The 7,170-nt window shown below is 38.5% G+C and overlaps 1 pseudogene; it reads left to right on the top strand.

The window, feature by feature from the left end:
- Window positions 1-3,032: 3,032 nt before the first annotated feature.
- Window positions 3,033-4,306, top strand: LOC138151746 (actin-like protein 6A pseudogene; annotated as a pseudogene).
- Window positions 4,307-7,170: the final 2,864 nt, after the last annotated feature.

The raw sequence follows: 7,170 nt of genomic DNA, 5'->3' as shown, positions 1-7,170 counted from the left end.
AGCACAGAAAGCAATATAGGGAGTTGACACCTTCCCAGAACTAGTATGGAAAAAGAAGAGAGATTTCAATATTATGGTCATCTTTTTTTTTAATCTGACTAATCATTACCATTAACAACTAAGGCTTATATATAGCAGGTCCTCAATAAATGTGTTTAATGAATGAACGTGCATTCCCATTGTGAATATAATCTTGAAGTAGACTTGAGTTCATAAATTACAGCAATTCTTAACAACCCATTAAGACTATAAAATCAAAAGGAAGCACATTCTGAGCAGTGAAATACTTAGCATGTCGTCATTCATAAGAATCTGTGCAAAGAAAGGGATCTTCTCTGGCCTGTATCTATTTAAACTGCAGAAAAGGGCAGGTAGCTGGCTGATTAAAAAAAAAAATCTCCTCTCATGCTGCTGTCCCTTGAATTCAAACAAGAGAGAGAATTTGGACAAAACAGATAGATACAAAGACCAGCAGAGAGGAACTGAGAGAGTATTTATTAAAACCTTACTATGGGCAAAATACTGTGTGAAACACTGGGGATACAAATATAAGTCAAAGAAGGCAGATTCTAATCTCAAAAAATTTACATTCTAATAGGGGGAGATAGTATATAAAGAGGATCAGGGTGGGGCATGGTGAGGAGATGATTGGAAAGTGGTGCCCCTGGCCCATTTCATGGACTTATTGAGGTAGCCATTATTTTTCAGCCAGGAGCTGTTACTTTGAGAAGTCATAGCTTTCATTCCATTCCTAAATCTTAGGGGATGTGGCAACATGCTTTAGATTGATCACTGGTTATCTATGACTTACAAAGGGGAGAAAGAAGCCTAGAGGGAGAAAAAAGATCAAAATGAAGAGTATCTCTATCTCATCTAGTCCTGGGGAAAAATCGATTCTAGAGAAAGGAGGAAAGTAATATTATGCATCCATACCTGACCCCCAAGGAATGGTTCTGAAGAACCATTTAAGGTCTAGACCTGAGATTGGGAGATTCACTGGGGGAGCTATGAGGGATGAGTTATGAGAGAATAAGGAGGGAAGAATGGGAGGAATGGTGATGTGGACAGAAAAGGGAGCAGCAAGTGGAAGTTTTCTATAAGTGTTAAAATGGGGAAAATATGTAGCGGTAGAATACCTGTCATCACACTGGCCACTGACACACCAGGGGAGGTGAAAGACAGTGATGGGTGCCCAGGAAATTGAGACACCAGGAACAGCACAATGGCAGAAAAACTAGGGAGAATCTCAGAAAAGCCTGAGAATTCTACAACAAGCACCATGGAGTACAATATGACTAGGGTAAGGAGTATGTTACAATTACACAAGTGCATTGCGTGTAGCTAATGTGCAGGGAACAAAGTGTTCCTTGTTACTTGTCTCATATTTCACACACAGTCTTTCACACGTGGACTTTTATTTATATGGCTTTTAATTTTCATCACGTTATTTGTTAGGGCTTCAAATACACTGCTATTTAAGTGCTAATTTTATAGCTGATTTTAAGAAACATTTCATAAGTAAAAGATGGGGGAGGGATATTTAGATAATGGTTCTTTTGGAAAAAATTATGGAGCTTTTAGTGGATTCCAAGTGCAATGTAAGTTACAGTGTGATGTAATCAAATGCAATAGATTATATTAAATACAATCTAATGCCATCTTGGGGTCCATTAAGAGACTCACAGCTTCCAGGAATAAAGAGGTGATAGTCCACCTCTGCTCTAGTCAGACCACATTTGGAATATTGTGTCCAACTATAGGCAAAACATTTTAGAAAAGATACCATGTCTTGAGAAATGCAACCAGGAGGTTAAATGCCTCAAGTTCATACCACATGAGGGTCCACTGAAGGAACTGAACCTGTTTAGCCTGGAAAGAAAAAAAAAACTTATAAGGCCATCAATATTTGTAAATACTAGAAAACACCACAACAAAACGACTAGACATTCTCTCCGACAGCTAAAACCAGAAGCTTGCTTGATGTCAAGAAAACAATTATAATTACCACCAAGGAGAATGATCTTCCTAAGGATGTACTGGTTTCCCTCCAATTTGAGGAATTAATCCTGCAAGGTTGGATGACCACTTGTGAGGTGTGTTATAGTGGGGATGCATTTTCAGGTATGGGTTAGACCAGATGACCACTGAAATCCTTTCCAACTCTGAAATTCTGTTAGTCTGCAAGCCACTGGTCTGCTATCCCATTGTATTTACTTTATCTTCCTAACACTGAATTCCCTATAAAAGTGCCCTCTTCTCCTTTTTCATGTTAACTTAAGAATCTTGATGTATTACTCTGATGAGTATAAAAATTCATGCATAAAACCAAATTCATGTATCCATCTGGCTAAATCAGCATGGCGGCCACTTTAGTTTTGAACCTTCTAACCTGGTCCTCATGCTGCACTTTCTAAGTAACATTTACTAATTTTAAACTCTGATGCTTTTTTTGCTGCTATCCAAAACTTCATATTAGGAGAATGTATGTATCTCCAACAATCATTGTTTTCCCCCCAAACCCACAGATTCTTAAGAAATCCAAATATAATTCAATCCTATTTGACAACCACTGAGTACCTACAGTGAGCAGAGCACTTGACTGAGAACTATAGAAAATGCAAAGCTGGGGAAGAGGGTTGGGGTGGGCGGCAGTTGCTAGAGCCCAGGAGGCACAGAGCCAGACGGGCCAGGTTGGGGACTTGCTTCAGTGGGGCGGCAGCAGTCATGAGCAGTGGTGTCTATGGAGGAGATGAAGTTGAGGTTCTTTTTTTTTTTAAAGCAATCGGGGTTAAGTAACTTGCTCAAGGTTACATGGCCGGTTATTTCTGGGTGTGGTGTTGAGTATCTGAGCCTGGATTCAATCCCCAGGTCATCATGACACTGGAGCCGGTGCTCTTACTCGCTGAGCCACCTGGCCGCCCCTTGGGGCTCTTGTTTTTGATGTTGGCTCTTATACAGTGAGAGCTGGCTATGCTGGTGAGGACTGCCCAAAGGTTGGTTTTCCTGCCACTATTGGTGTGGTACTTGAAAGGGATGATGGGAGCACATTGATGGAGACAGACAGTTATAAAGGCAAACAAGGAGGTCCCACATACTACATAGATACCAATGCATTGCGTGTTCCAAGGGAGAATATGGAGGCAATATCACCTTTAAAGAATGGAATGATTGAAGATTGGGACAGCCTGCAAGCTATTGGATCACACTTACAAGATGCCTGTCAAATCAGAAGCCAGCTTGCATCCTATTCTAGTGTTAGAAGCACCATGGAACACCAGGGCAAAAAGAGAGAAACTGACAGAGTTGATGTTTGAACACTACAACATCCCTGCATTCTTCCTTTATAAAACTGCCATTCTTATAGCATTTGCTAACAGTCGTTTCACAGGGTTAATTTTGTATAGTGGGGCCACTCATACTACTGCCATTCCAGGCAAATGCTGGATATGTCCTTCAGCAAGGCATTGTGAAATCACCTCTTGCAGGAGACTTTATTACCATGGAGTGCAGAGAACTATTCCAAGAAATGAATGTAGAATTGATCCCTACAAATATGATTGCATCAAAGGAGGCCATTTGTGAAGGATTCCCAGTGAACTGGAAGAGAAAAGAAAAGTTGCCACAGGATACAAGGTCTTGGCACAATCACACGTGTAATTGTGTGATCCAAGATTTCTGAGCTTCTGAGCTCCAAGTCTCAGATTCAGCTTATGATGAACAAATGGCTGCACAGCTGCTGACAGTTCAGTACAAATTTCCAAGTGGTTACAACTGTGACTTTGGTGCTGAAGGGTTATTTGACCATCTAATGTGAAGGGGTTATCAGGTAACACAATGTTGGGAGTCAGTCATGTTGTTACCACAAGAGTTGGGATGTGTGACATTGACATCAGACCAGGCCTTTATGGCAGTGTCATAGTGGCAGGAGGAAACACTCTGATACAGAGCTTCATGGATTGATTGAATCAGGAGCTGCCTCAGAATCTACCTCTGAGTATGAGATTGAAGTTGATTGCAAATAACACGACAGTGGGATGGCGATTTAGTTCATGGATTGGTGGCTCAATTCTAGCCTCTCTGGGTACCTTTCAACAGAGGTGGATTTCCAAACAAGAGTATGAAGAAGGAGGAAAACAATGTGTAGAAAAGAAATGTCCTTGAAGCCAGTTCTGAAAAAAAAACTGTGGCCTTCCCTATGATCTCTTACGTTTCATAGCTTTAGTATACTCAGGAACAAAAATGAATGTCTTTTGTAGACTGTTTATATGTTTTTGCATACTTCAATTTCCATTTAACAAAATTTTAAAGCCTTTAACTGGCCATATAACTTAAAATGAGTTTTTGCATTCCTTGTAAAGCAATAACTTCTATAAGCATTTTACAATTTTTGTATAAATATCTGTTTTCTCTAAATATTTTCCTTTTAGTAAATTGCTTTTTTCAATCCTCTGGTTAGCATACTGATTTTCAAATGATTGGTAAAATTGATTTTTACTGACTAGTAAAACGTACTGCCTATACCTTTACCTCATACTTGCAAAACTAAATAATAAAGATTTCTATCCACTATAAAAAAAGAAAATGCAAAGCTTAAGTAAGACAATCTTTGCTGTCTCTGATTTACAACCTTGTGGGCTGATAAGATACATATATAGTTGATAGATAGATAGACAGACAGACAGACAGATAGATAGATAGATAGATAGATAGATAGATAGATAGATGATAGATAGATAGATAAATAGATAGACAGACAGATAGAAAAATAGATGGATGGATAGGTAACTATATAGACACACATATAGGCAATCTGAGCAGGATGAGGTATAATGAAGGTGCCCTGCACACTGATTTGGAACATGAACAGATATTCCATAGCTAGCTCTGGTCTCTCAAACACATGATGAAGAGATAGACAATTGATTGACTAACCAATGAAAGGAGTCTGAATTTTACTCATTTGGTAAAAATCTGAAAATTTGTAGGCAATGACATGATTCAATCTATATATGAGGAAGATTAGTCTAATGGCAATACAGAGAATGAATTGGAGGTGGGACAGATTGATGAGGCTGGAAATCCTGTGAGGCAGATTATGCAATAATTTAGGTAGATAACAATAAAGCCTGTTCTCTGGTGGTAGAAATGAAAAAAAAAATGGAGATAGAGGATGACCCAGGAGTTGTAAGAAGTAGACTTGACTTGGTAACTGATTGTACACAAGACAAAGGAGAGGAAAAGGGCAGAGATAACACCAAGGTTTCATACCTGGGAGACTGATTGAATGATAGTGTCACTGAAAAAAAATGGAGTAAGAAGGAGGAGCAGATTTAGAAGGAAGACAATAAACTTGATTTTATACATTGAAGTTCAAGAGTAATAGGAGAAAAAGGAGAAAGTGATGAGAAAGAAGAAGACATATGTATTTAATACATACTTATTCGCTGACTGACAAAGGCTAGAATCTTTAAGCATTTTACCAGGTCAGAAAACATGAGTAAATAAGGCAGAGAAAGAGCAGTTAGAGAGAATCAAGAGTATGAGGCCTCTAAAGGTAAGGGAAATAAGATTATCCAGGGGGTGTGGTAAAACAGAGAAGAGAGTTTGAGGAGTATGAGAACTGAAAAAGAAATAAAGAAATGGTGTACTATATTATAAAGAGCAGTGGAGCTGGAGCTGGGAGAAACAGGTTCAAATATTGTCTGTGTTCCACACTACTTGCATATCCTTGGGAGAATCATTTTACTTCTCTGGACCTCAATTTCCTCATTTATAAAATGAAGTGAGGTGACCTGTAAAGCAGGAGTCCTGGGTAGCTAGGTGGCTCAGTGAATAGAGCACTGGCCCTGAAGTCAGGAGGACCTAAATTCATAATCCAGCCTCAGACACTTGACACTTAACTAGCTGTGTGACCTTGAACAAGTCACTTAACCCCAATTTCCTTGCCTTCCCCTCTCCAAAAAAAAAGGAATCCATAGGGCTTTTTTTTGTGTGTCATGGGGTCCCTTTAGGAGCCTGGTGAAACCTATGATCCTTTTTTAGGATAACATTTTGAAATGTATAAAATTTGAAATACAAAGGATTAAAAATGAAGCAAATTGTATTGAAATACTATTATCAAAACTTTTTTTAAACAAAAATGAGTCCACAGACTTCAGATTAAGAACCTTGCTCTAAGGTTTCTTCCAACTCTAATACCCAAGGAATTCCTTCTTTTACATTGACGTGTGTGTGTGTGTGTGTGTGTGTGTGTGTGTGTGGTATCAATATCATGTGCATTTTCAACCTCATGGACTCTTCTTAGTTGATTTGCTCTTCAAACAGACTGAATATAAGGTAAAAGGATAAAATTTAACATTTCAAAGGATTCAGGATAAGCATAAAAAGTCATTCACTCATTCATTCCACACACATAGTAAGGATAACAAATTGTTCTGAAACCAGTTACTAGTACTCAGTTTAATCTTCTCAGTTTGGGGTGGTAGACTGTGGTACCTTTAATAATAATAGCCAACAAGAATGTAACACTTTAAAGTTTACCCCCCAAAAGGCCACAAAAGTTTTACTTCTATAGCTCACCTTGGCAAGAGGTTGCCTGGGATCATTGCTCAAAGGCTCCTCTGGTGCCCTTGGAATGTGGTTGGTGGTTGTTGTCCGTTCTCTAAGGGGAAAAAAATGACATCACTATGTTGGCACAGTGTGTCCAACTTTTGCAGATTTAAGCTCTGCTGGAAGGTTCTACCATGAAGGAAAGGCTTTGAGTACAGCTCTTGAAGAAACTGAGTCTGTTTGAGGAGGACTAGCCTAGCTGGTGAAGCTGAGGCAGATCACCATGTAGTTAGCTAGCCACAGAACAAGATAAAATAGAAAAATGGCCTTTAGTTCTATGGAGCTCATTTCTCTTTTAAAGGGGTGATGTGGTTGGAAATGGATTAAAGGGTGCTAAGACACACAATTTTGAAGACTTTTAAACAACTTTTACTTGTCTTTTGATACTCTAAATATGAGATCATTGATCAATGACTAGATAGAAGTAGCTGACTGATATCAATCTCTTTTTGTTTTATTTTTTATAGTGTTTTTTAAAATTTTCAAATAACAAGTATTTTTAGTCATCTATTCCTCCCTCTATCTCCCATTAAGTAAAATTTTAAAAAGAAAACAAATTAA

Source organism: Petaurus breviceps, unplaced genomic scaffold, assembly GCF_028583685.1.
Source record: "Petaurus breviceps papuanus isolate PSGF00001 unplaced genomic scaffold, PetGlider_PUasm1.0 90919, whole genome shotgun sequence".
Taxonomy (NCBI): Eukaryota; Metazoa; Chordata; class Mammalia; order Diprotodontia; family Petauridae; genus Petaurus; species Petaurus breviceps.
The sequence above is the reverse complement of the archived record's forward strand: the minus strand, read 5'-3'. Positions and strand labels throughout refer to the sequence as shown.